This window comes from Balaenoptera ricei, chromosome 9 (assembly GCF_028023285.1).
Source record: "Balaenoptera ricei isolate mBalRic1 chromosome 9, mBalRic1.hap2, whole genome shotgun sequence".
NCBI classification, from domain to species: domain Eukaryota; kingdom Metazoa; phylum Chordata; class Mammalia; order Artiodactyla; family Balaenopteridae; genus Balaenoptera; species Balaenoptera ricei.
The window spans coordinates 26351298-26363160 of NC_082647.1; positions in this window are offsets into that span (position 1 = coordinate 26351298).

An 11863-nucleotide genomic window follows, 5' to 3' on the forward strand; every position below is an offset into this window, starting at 1 on the left:
AATAGCCAAAGCACTCTTGAGAAAGAAAAACGGAGCCAGAGGAATCAGGCTCCTTGACTTCAGACTATACTACAAAGCTACAGTAATCAAGACAGTATGGTACTGGCACAAAAACAGAAATATAGATCAATGGAACAGGATAGAAAGCCCAGAGATAAACCCACGCACATATGGTCACCTTATCTTTGCTTAAAGGAGGGAAGAATATACAGTGGAGAAAAGAAAGCCTCTTCAATAAGTGGTGCTGGGAAAACTGGACAGCTACATGTAAAAGAATGAAATTAGAACACTCCCTAACACCATACACAAAAATAAACTCAAAATTGATTAAAGACCTAAATGTAAGGCCAGACACTATTAAACTCTTAGAGAAAAACATAAGCAGAACACTCTATGACATATATCAGAGCAAGATCCTTTTTGACCCACCTCCTAGAGAAATAGAAATAAAAACAAAAATAAACAAATGGGACCTAATGAAACTTAAAAGCTTTTGCACAGCAAAGGAAACCATAAACAAGATGAAAAGACAACCCTCAGAATGGGAGAAATTATTTGCAAACAAAGCCACTGACAAAGGATTAATCTCCAAAATTTACAAGCAGCTCAAGCAGCTCAATATCAAAAAAACAAACAACCCAATTCAAACATGGGCAGAAGACCTAAATAGACATTTCTCCAAAGAAGATATACAGATTGCCAACAAACACATGAAACAATGCTCAACATCATTAATCATTAGAGAAATGCAAATCAAAACTACAATGAGATACCATCTCACACTGGTCAGAATGGCCATCATCAAAAAATCTAGAAACAATAAATGCTGGAGAGGGTGTGGAGAAAAGGGAACCCTCTTGCACTGTTGGTGGGAATGTAAATTGATACAGCCGCTACGGAGAACAGTATGGAGGTTCCTTAAAAAACTAAAAATAGAACTACCATATGACCCAGCAATCCCACTACTGGGCATATACCCTGAGAAAACCATAATTCAAAAAGAGACATGTACCAAAATGTTCATTGCAGCTCTATTTACAATAGTTAGGACATGGAAGCAACCTAAGTGTCCATCAACAGATGAATGGATAAAGAAGATGTAGCACATATATACAGTGGAATATTACTCAGCCATAAAAAGGAACGAAACTGACTTATTTGTAGTGAGGTGGATGGACCTAGAGACTGTCCTGCAGGGTGAAGTAAGTCATATAGAGAAAAACAAATACAGTATGCTAACACATATATATGGAATCTAAAAAAAAAGAAAGAAAAAAAATGGTCAGAAGAACCTGGGGCAAGATGGGAATAAAGATGCAGACCTACTAGAGAATAGACTTGAGGATACAGGGAGGGGGAAGGGTAAGCTGGGACAAAGTGAGAGAGTGGCATGGACATATATACACTACCAAATGTAAAATAGATAGCTAGTGGGAAGTAGCCACATAGCACAGGGAGATCAGCTCGGTGCTTTGTGACCACCTAGAGGGGTGGGATAGGGTGGGAGGGAGGGAGATGAAAAAGGGAAGAGATATGGGGACATATGTATAAGTATAACTGATTCACTTTGTTATAAAGCAGAAACTAACACACCACTGTAAAGCAATTATACTCCAATAAAGATGTTAAAACAAAAAAACAAAAAAAAAACTAATTTTTGTCATTGTTTGGTCTAAATTGTACTTACTTTTCTCCTAAAGGAAGGTACAGTAAGAGCTCTGTGGACAGATAATTACTACAGTACCTAGACAAGGATTGATCTATTTTTTTGTTCTCTCAGAAGACACTATGCCTGTTTTATTCTGGCTTCTGGTTATAAGATATGTTAAAGACATATTTACAAAAATTTATATTCACATGATATTCTTCTCCAAAACATCAGCAAATCTAGCTTAGTGAAAGTCACTTCTGATCAAGAATCTGCCAAGGTGAGATATCAAAAAAAAAAAAAAAAAAGGCGAACTTCTCAAAGGTAATTACTGAATCAAAAATTGAATATACACTTCCTTTACTTAGGTGTGTAATCTACTCGATTCACTTTACCTAATCAAAGGACTCTGTTTAGATATTTGTAAAGCATGTGTAAGCTGCACGAGTATGGTAGATTTAGGATCACATAACTACCCAGATAAATGAACAATTATTTTGCACCTTAAATTTAAATCCCCATCAACACAATTTTTTTAATTAAGGCAATCATTAAATAATCATAACAAGTAACAAAAAGAATGCAGCTGAGTATATGTAGCAATAGTAGATTTTGAAAGAGAATGTGTGATAAATAAGTGTAAACTATTTTGTAAGCCACAGATCATTGTAATCCAAGTGTCCTTCAATAATAAAAAACAGAATTAAGGAGCTATCTTCATGAAGTTCTAATTTTAGAGACAAATAATGCATGTTTTGAAAAATTTTAATTATTCATAACTGCCACTGGTTCAGAACTGGAGTATATACACACAGTTTCAGGGTAGTTTAAGTCATACTTTTAAAAGCAATATTAAAAACCTTTCAACATTTTGAAAAGATTTACGTATTCTGCTTTCAGTTGGTTGAATGTTTTGTGAGAATGCATATGCTATATAGATGTATATACAGACTTAAATATCTATATATACACACATAGCTACATAATTTATCCTAATCTAAAAAATACTGATCTGCTGATCTAGATTCACAGTGGTAATGTATATATTGTCAAACTATCTGAGATCACTGCCTGTGGAATATATATTTTTGAATTTCTCAATACCTAACACAAGCTAGGCATTAAGTGTTTGTTCAAAGAAAATTTATTACAGTGAAATTAATTGATTTTGCATATAATATGTCTTTGAGTAAGGTAAATGGGTATTTAAATACAATGAATAGTTTAGTTTAATATTGAGAAATATAAATTACTATTTTTAAGACAAGTAGAATATTCCCTTATTTCTGAATAGAAAATAAAGCCATTGGCAATACAATACAGAATGCCCTCACTGAAATTATAACTTCGAGAGCTGTGTTTGCTCTCTAGTAACAAGCATGTATGGTGTTGGGAGAAAAAATAGTATTGAAACATTACTAAAGGAAACACACATGGAGAATACATACTACACAAGGAAAAATCAGGTGTATAGTTGAGTAAATATGTTGCATCACATTATATAAAATCTGCTAAAAGTATTAGAAAACTGAAATAGAGAAAGACTGAGTGAAATATACATGAGAAAAAATTTGACAGTGTGGTTTTCCAAGGAATGTGTCACACTGGGGATTTTATGAGAATGTAGCTATATTAATCAGATAAAGAATTAATACTTTAAATTCAAAAAATTCTAAAAATTTTTTTAAATGCTGCAATTTTTTAAAAATTTACATGAAAAATTTATAGCAGAATTTAGTAGTTTTGCAAATGACAAAATGATAAAGAATCAAGGCCACCTGAATTTGGTCTTGATCAATGATTCTTTTTTGATCTGATCTTTCTTAAGAGATTTTAAAAAGTGAGACCCTCAATAACAAATAATCGCATATAGAATGCCATTTTACTCATTCCTATGTACATCAGAAAAATATCACATACTGTTGACTAGTCCATTTTAAAAACTCTTTATATAATTTTATAATAGGTACATCATCTCCTTTAGAGAGATTCAGTGTGTACAGAGACACCTCATTTGTTCCCTAGAAATTAGGTACCAGAGGTTCTCTATCCCACATTTTATGTCCAGAGGTCCTTGAATTTAAGGGAGTTAAATTTGGGAGTTGCTGGGCTGTAGAACAATGAGTCCACCTTCCCTGGAAGGTCACTGTTGACCTTCAGTACAGGAATAAGGCTTCAAGTCTATGCAAAATAGTCCTTTCCCTAAGTAGTAGCTTAGTCCTGTCCCTAAGTAGTAGCTCAGTGCTTCTGGGGACACAAACATCAATATGTAAAACCAAACAGCTTCAAGCTGTCAGGTTTGATCGAACATAAGTTAAAAATAAAATTAAAAAATAAACATTCATAAAATTAGTTCTAAACAAATCACCACACCAGGTGATTTTGCTTTCTTTGTAAAAATACCCAGTTATAATTGTATACTTAGATTGATCAGTCAGCCCAAAATAAAGATAGCTGCAAAACAAGGGGTAATGTATTCAAGGAAGTTGATGAAAGTTGAGGACCAATCCTAGGTTACTAAATCAGCTAATAAGACATATTGGCGTTCAATATGCATTCCATAAATCATCTGGATTTTTTATTTCATAAAAATGCGTGTGGAAAAACTAGTTGTAATACAAACATAAGTTAAAATGAATACAGAAGAAAGATATTAGATCAGCTTGGATTAACGTCATTTCCTGTGATGAAGCAAAAGAAACTATTTCTAAAGCAAAGTGCCATGGGGCAAAAAAAGTTGCAATAACTGAAAAGGGAAGATAGTACATTGGCTTTAATCAGTATTGAAAGTAAAGGAGGTTATGAATTGGGTTTTTAACTCACACAGAAAGTAATTTTAGTAGCTAAAGCATCTTGAAAGACAAGGAAAATGATTTATGTGGAAGTCTAAGAGAGAACAAATATGGGAGTTATTTAAGCAGCGTCTAGTGAAAACAAGGCAGACTGTGATATGTGAACCTGTAAACTAGATTTTGGTAATAGAGAAACAGCCATAACATTCATCATGGGACTTTGAATAAAAGTGAAAGGGAAACCTTTGATTAAAGGTAATTCTTTATCTCTCAGTCTCATCTAGTTTCCAAGTGTTTGTAAATCTCATGGGAACACAAAACTCTCTTGTCTTTTCATTCTTCTCTGCTCCTACTCTGCTTTTTAAAAATGCTTTTAGCTCAGCTTTACAACAAAAAAACTTTAGTTCCATGAAGACTTAGAGGATTTTTTAAAATGTAAACGATGCCATGAAAGTGAATAATCAGTAGGCTCTTAAAGACAGTACAAACTCAATGAATTAGATTAAGTAATCAAAAATGAATCAACTTTTGCATTCTGCTTGGGATGTAGAGAACAGGAAAGAACAATACTTCTTTACCTTACAAAAATATTTTAAGAAATAGTGGCTTAGAATCTTTTAAATTAATAACAGACACCAAATACAGATCCAAAATGCTCAGAAAACATGAAGAATAAATAATTTAAAAAAATAACATTTGTGACTTGCAGTTTCAGCTCTGACATCTGCAGAGCTTAGAAATTGTCACTCCCATTCTTACAACAAGAAAATGCTCAAAGAACTGAAAATCAATAACTTTTCTTAGGTACATCAAGGAAGTAAGGTTGCAGGGCAAATTATCACCCTGACATCTGGAAAGGCAGATCAATCCAGAGAATTACAGTCAACATTTACTTACTTGGAGAAGAAGCTGCAGCAGCCATAAACTGGTAAAAATATGTCAATGGTAATTCTGATGAACTGTGGAAGGCTGAGTGTGTACTAGTGTGAGAATGAGAAACTCCTGGGGGTCATGTTCTTAGGGGTAAACTTAAGTAAAGTTTTCATGGGTTCTTACCTCCCAGATCCACCCTGAAGGTTCTGAAGGTGAGAATTCAAGAAAGATCGTCACGTGCCTCTGGCAGTAGGAGGGGAAGAGTGATAATTGTGAAGTACATCTTAGAACAAAGACCTGCTCCCCAGGGAAAAACAGTTTATCAGAGCCTTATCCAACTGCAAGGACATTCACCTCACTCCAGCTCCTTCTAGCACTCTTGTCTCACATTAAGTGTGTGCAAGTGGGAGGCTGTGCCATTGGGAAATACTTGTGAAGGTCACAGCCCCACGTCACTTGTTCATTAAAAGACTGAAATTTAGTCATAATATATCATAGAATGCTTTCCTTACCCGATACTTACTTAGAGAGGCCCAAACTTGAGAGGAGACCAAAGCAAAACACTAGATGAATTTGAAGCCTCCGGTGTCTATACCTAGAGCAAACACTAAATGCAGCCAACTTCTAGTCAGATTAACATTACCTGATACTACATATCTGGCTTCCAATTAAACGTGAAAAGGCATGCCAAAAGGCAAGTAAAAATACAGTCTAAAGATGTAAATCAAGCATTAAAACCAGACTCAGCTATATCACATATGTTGGAAATTTAGAGCACCTGTGATTAGTATGTTATGAACTACCATGGGAAAAACTAAACAACATATAAGCAGAGAGACAGAACCTCTAAGGATTAAAATAAAATGCTAGAAATAAAAAACACTGAGTTCATCAGTAGACTGTACATAGCTAAACCAAGAATCTATGAGCTTGAAGATGAGTCAATAGAAACTTCTCAAACTGAAATGGAAACAGAAAAAAAAAAAAAAAAAAATTAAACACACACACCCACAAACAGCCCAGAACAAAATATCAAAGAAACATGGGACAAATTTAAAAGGTATAACGTAAATGAAACTGGAAAACCAGAAGAATAAAAGAATGAAGCAGAAGAAATATATGAGGTAAGAGTGACCAAGACTTTCCAAAATTAATGACAGAGATAGTAAACCACAGATTTAGAAAGCTCAGAGAATAAGAACACCAAGCAGGATTTCTTTAAAAATCTACATTCAGGTATATCATATTTAAACAGGACAAAACCAAAGACAAACAGGAAATCATGAAAGAAGCCAGAGGAGGAAACAAAACATCTTACTTACAGAAGAAAAATAAGATTTACAACAGACTTCTCATCAGAATCCACGCAAGCAAGAAGAAAATGAAGTGAAATATTTAAAGTGTTAAAAAAAAATAATAACCACTAACTTAGAATTCTATGTCTAGAGAAATTATCCTTTAAAAAATGAAGGTAGGGGCTTCCCTGGTGGCACAGTGGTTAAGCATCCGCCTGCCAATTCAGGGGACATGGGTTCGAGCCCTGGTCTGGGAAGATCCCACAGGCTGTGGAGCAACTAAGCCTGTGCGCCACAACTGCTGAGCCTGTGCTCTAGCACCCACAAGCCACAACTACTGAGCCCGCACACCTAGAGCCCATGCTCTGCAACAAGAGAAGCCACCGCAATGAGAAGCCCGCACACCGCAATGAAGAGTAGCCCCTGTTTGCCACAACTAGAGAAAGTCCGCACGCAGCAATGACGACCCAATGCAGCCAAAAATAAATAAATAAATAAATAAAATTTTTTAATTAAAAAAAAAAAAAATGAAGGTGATACGGACTTCCCTGGTGGCACAGTGGATAAGACTCCGTGCTCCCAATGCAGGGGACCCGGGTTGGATCCCTGGTTAGGGAACTAGATCCCACATGCATGCCAAAGTAAGAGTTCACACGCCACAACCAAGGAGCCGGCGAACCGCAACTAAGGAGTCCTGGAGCCGCAAACTAAAGAGCCCACCTGCCGCAACTAAGACCCAGCGTAACCAAATACATAAATAAAATTTTTTTAAACGAAGACGATATAAGGACTTTCTCAGACTAAAAAAAGAGAGAGAACAAATTTGTGACCAGTAGACCTGACCTGCAAGAAATGATAAAAGAAGTCCTTTGAGCAGGAGAAAAAAGGATATAGATCAGAAATTCAGATCTTCAGAGCCGACTTGAGAGGAGCCTAAGAAGACAAGACAGGTAAATGTAACGTGATCTGCTGGGTGGGATCCTGTAAGGGAAAAACGACATCATGTAAAAACTAAGGAAATCTGAATAAAGTGTGGACCTCAGTCAATGATAATGTATTAATATTTGTTTACTGACTATAACACATGTAGCGTATTAATGCAGTGTATTCATAATAGGGAAAATTGGGTGTGGGATATATGGAAAGTCTCTATTATTCTTATAATTTTTCTGTAAACTTAAAAATGTTCTAAAATAAAAAAGTTTTTTCAAACCAAACAATAACACTTTGGCATATCATTCTCAAAATGTTGCAAAAATTATAAACAGAAAATCTTAAAAGCAGCCCAAGAAAAATGACACACTACATAAAAACAAAGATGTGAACTACAGATTTTTCATCAGAAACCAGGTGAGCCTGAAGACATAGAGTGATGACTTAAAATGTTAAAACACAAATACACACACGTACATTCACACACACACACACATACACAACTGTCAAGCTAAAATACTATACCCAGCAAAATAATTTTAAAAATTGAAGGACAGTTTCCAAGTCTGGCTAAAATGGAATAATCATTCTTCTCTAGCTCAATTCTTCTACTGATTACAAGTAAAATCCTGGAAAGAAGGAAAGAGCTCTCTGTTTAGACTCTGAAAAACACATAATAGGAGGTGGATTGAGAGGGAAATCAAAACCCAAATAATGGCTGATATGGTGATGGTATCTTTTAAGCTGAGGATATCTTTCATACATTCAGTTTTAGACTCTATGATGGCTGCTATCCCAGAACCATGCAGCGAACACAGACGAGCCTTCAAGAAGAATCCTCTCTTTCTTAACGGAAGTCCTAGAAGGGAGATTGTGGGAGTAATTCTCTTTTTTGTTTTTACCCTCCTGGCCCGAGGCACGTTACAGCAATGAGGCTTGGCTCTGATATCAGCAGAAGCCAAACAGGTACTGAAAATTAGGAGAGAAAATCTTTATATGTGGCCAGAGGAACTGGAAAATGGATGTTCATATGTCCTAAAGTTTGTGTGGGGAATTCCTGTTATCTTTTTCTCTTTGCTTGACCCACAAAGCAGACCCATTTAAAGGAAATGTGTGACAACACAGGGAAGTTAAAACACCATATTTTTAGCCAGGGAACCATGAAAAAAGGAGTCGTAGGAACCATAGGAGGTAAGGAAACCTAAAGAGAGACTGGAGATGGACAGAGAGGGCTCCTATACTTGTGTACAAAGTCTTGGGCTTGCTCCTGAGCTGTACATGTATGGAACTGAATTACTCACTGGGGTCCACCCTAAACAGGCTGATTCCCTGCTAAAGGAAAGAAAAGCAAACAAAAATTGTAAGTATTATAGTGTACTATAATTCATACATTAAAATAAAAAACCTTATACAAATGAATGAATAAATAAATAAATGGGGAGAAGGGAAAGTCTTCCTTCTCTCTAGTTGAATGTCAACTAATAAATATAGAGGAAATGAGGTTAGCAAATTATAAATGACTGCTAAAACAAAGGGATAAAGCCTTGATAAGGAACAGGATATTTACCTATGTTTAAATAATCTCAAAATATAACCCCACATATTACTTATTCCAAAGGGTACTGTAGTAGTTTATAGCAGAGAAAATGGCAGACATTATCTTATCTGATCAAAGTTAAAATTATCACTTCTGGACTCCATGTTTCCACTTCCTCAGCTTAAAACTTAGTTCAGTCCAACTTAAAATCTCAATTTCAAATTAAAATCTCAAGCCTAGACTTGCTTGCTGCAACCAGGAGCCACTTGCGGTGGAGAACAATGCAACCTGAGGTTTACTCTTGTCTATCCCACCGCTCATTCTCCACTTGCGTCTGCTCTGCTGATGGTGATGGGCAGTGAAGGGATGTTTGCTCATAGACGGCTTGAGCAATTGTGGTGGTGAGTTTGTAATGTTATTTCTTATTGTTCTTCACTGTATATTTGTCTGTTGGTGTCCTCAGATAGTCCAGTTTCAGGTTTTAACTGTTAACTAGCAGCCAGCCTTAACAAATGGCATATTAGGTTGGTTTCAAATTCAAAGCTGATACCACCACGTTAACCTTTCTGAAAATGGATGGTATGTGTGTGTGGGGGGGGCTCTTCATGTGCTCCAAACGTTAGTCTGCTATATCCCAGTGCAGTTATGATCTTGGCAAGGTGTCCTTATGCTTGGCCAGATTCCTTGTAAAGCAAGAGAGGGAGGGAGGGAGGGAGGGAGGGAAGACGAAGATGACTGCTTGCCAGCTGTCTTCTTTCTTTCCTTCCTTCTTGCCTGCCTGCCTTCCACAAGTATTTAGTAGGCACATATAATGCAAATGATTTCAAATAATACTTTAATAATATTTGAATACTATTAATATGTCTCTAAATTATCACTCTTACTAAAACATGCATCAATAATACTCAATATCATTATAGTAGTGCCATCATTACATTCGTAGTTATTAAGTCCAGAAGTGTATACAAAATGTGTGCTTATGATGCCAGCTATTTCAAAATGTATTAAGGCCCATAAAAAATATATTCAAGGGCTTCCCTGGTGGCGCAGTCGTTGAGAGTCTGCCTGCCAATGCAGAGGACACAGGTTCGAGCCCTGGTCTGGGAAGATCCCACATGCCGCGGAGCAACTAGGCCCGTGAGCCACAACTACTGAGCCTGCGTGTCTGGAGCCTGTGCTCCACAACAAGAGAGGCCGCGATAGTGAGAGGCCCGCGCACCGCGATGAAGAGTGGCCCCCGCTTGCCACAACTAGAGAAAGCCCTCGCACAGAAACGAAGACCCAATACAGCCAAAAATAAATTAATTAATTAATTAAAATATATATATATATATTCCATACATTTTTCTGCAATGCTAATAAACCTGTTATTGCTCCAGAAGACTAAATTTCATACAACTCTCCAGGCTGAACCATGAAATCAGATATCAATGAGAAGATGCAGCATCTGATTGTGATTTCTTTAAGGTCTTAAGAGACCTGAGAAAGACCCCTAGGTTTCAGCAATGTAAGATTACTAGGATTCCACAGTGAACAAGGAAAGTTTGACAATCATCCACTCCAGATGATACCTGTATAATTTCAGAAGTGCTGGAAGAAGGACTAGTAGAAAAAGATTCTGTCTACAAACCAGACCAATGTCCTCAAATCTAGTATTGTCTCAATCTGAAGTTAAGAAACCAACAATTCAGTCCACTGAACCACAGAAGCCCCTCTCCATGATCTACAATCAACTTGTGAGCAAGTCTGTCCCTATAAATTAGGCATCTATGAATAAAATCCTTCATTATCTACTTTTCTATCAAAACACCAAGAAAACCATTTTGCAATTTATCACAAGAAATACTGTGAAAAGATTTAATGGAAGCTTGGATTTATAGTTCATATACCAATTTTAGAAAAAATATAGATATACTAGATGATGATACAAAAGCAAAACAATAAAAAGAATCTTGATGCAGAGAATTCAATGAGTGGTGTTAATTGCTATATTGAGGAGAAAATATTAAGGAACATATCATGTTTGGGGAACAGTGAGAAGATTGCCAAACAGATCCTGAAAGTAGCTGGACTTCCTAGGTTAGTATCTCACAGATGCCTCATGTTCAATATACATAAAATTGAATTCAATATCTTTAACATCTGGCCTTCCTTTTAAAACACACACACAAGTACACACACACACATATATATAACTAAAAGGAAAATAGATTGGGTGTTTTGTTCTCTTTATATTTTGTTTGTTTTTTAATCATGGTGCAACTCCCATTATCCACTTTCCCAGGCCAGAAGCCTGAAGAGTCTTTTAAACTTCTGTCCCTCTGTCAATGTCTAATATTCATCAACATACATTGGCTCTTCCTTCTCCATCCTTTTGCACTGACTCTCCTTTGGTTCAGATTCTCATTAAGTCTTGCCCTAGGTTGTGATTCTAATACTGCAACTGATCTCCCTCTCCTTCTCTCCCTCCATTGCAGTCCCATCAATAAATTTGTCAAACTTCTGCCAGAACAATCCTTTTTAAAATATCAAATGGATGATATCATTCCCTCTTTAATAGTTTTTATTGCTCTCAGGATAAAATGAAAGCTCCTTATTATGGCATATAATACCCCCTAGAAATGTGCCATTTCTCTAAACATCAAATGTGCCTCATGTTTCAGACATGCTAAATTTATTAAAGTTTCTCAAATGTATCATATTCTTGAACACTTCCATAACTTTCCTCCACCTGGAATCATCTTATTCCCTTTTCACCTGGTCGGCTACTAGAATAGAAGGAAAA